The following is a 957-nucleotide window of genomic DNA, read 5'->3' as shown; positions in this document are numbered from 1 at the left end:
AAATGTTGAAATTAACATTAACTAAGATTAATAAATGCTGTAGAAGTATTGTTCATGCTTAGTTCATGTTAACTAAAGTAGTTAACTAATGTTAACTAATGAACCTTATTGTAAAGTGTTACCAATGTATATTGTCTTAAAGACCCATTCAAGTAAGAAATTCATTGTATTTTGCACACTGGACAATAAAGCTCGACTTTACTTGAAATTATAGAAGAAAATTACCATATGAAATATTATCATCAGCATAAAGCAGAATTATTTAATATTATTTATTTCTTTTAAATATTATATGTTGATGCTTAATTTATTTCAATATTTTAAAAATATAAAAAAATGTCTAAATAGGTTCATTTTCATTACTATTTCACATTAATAAAAATCTAAAGATAAATATGAATATAAGAATAATGGGAGTTACAAAAAATTTCAAAAGTACAACATCTGGACACATAGCTGTAACGAGAATTAGGTACTTAACTGTCAAATTATGCCACTATACAAAACAGGTCAAACTGACCTTGAAATGAGCATCACCTGATTATATTCATAAACTTTAGACAAAACGCTTTCTCATGGACACAAGCACAAACACACGTGTTCCCACAGCACACACGCACACACACACACACACATGTTCACACACCGGCCGAGTGCGTGGCTGTTGTTTACCCGTAAGTCGTCCTGACGCACACCGCAGGGGTTAGAGGTCGATACTGAGAGCAGCTAACGTACAGCAAATCTCTCGGTGTGTTTTTACTGAGGTGAATAATTTATGCAGCTCGCTCTCTCAAGGTCGTGATTCTACTTCATCACTCTCTCATCTACACTTCAAACTTCTGCTCTGATCTGAACAGAAATGCTGCCGATTCCTGCCCTTCCTCTTCATTCTACTATAACCAAATCCATTTGATCACTTCTGCTTTACTTTATTTCTTTCTTTCTTTCTTTCTTTCT

The sequence above is a fragment of the Sinocyclocheilus anshuiensis genome, unplaced genomic scaffold (assembly GCF_001515605.1).
Source record: "Sinocyclocheilus anshuiensis isolate Anshui unplaced genomic scaffold, SAMN03320099.WGS_v1.1 scaffold888, whole genome shotgun sequence".
Classification (NCBI taxonomy): Eukaryota; Metazoa; Chordata; class Actinopteri; order Cypriniformes; family Cyprinidae; genus Sinocyclocheilus; species Sinocyclocheilus anshuiensis.
This window is presented reverse-complemented; position numbering follows the sequence as displayed.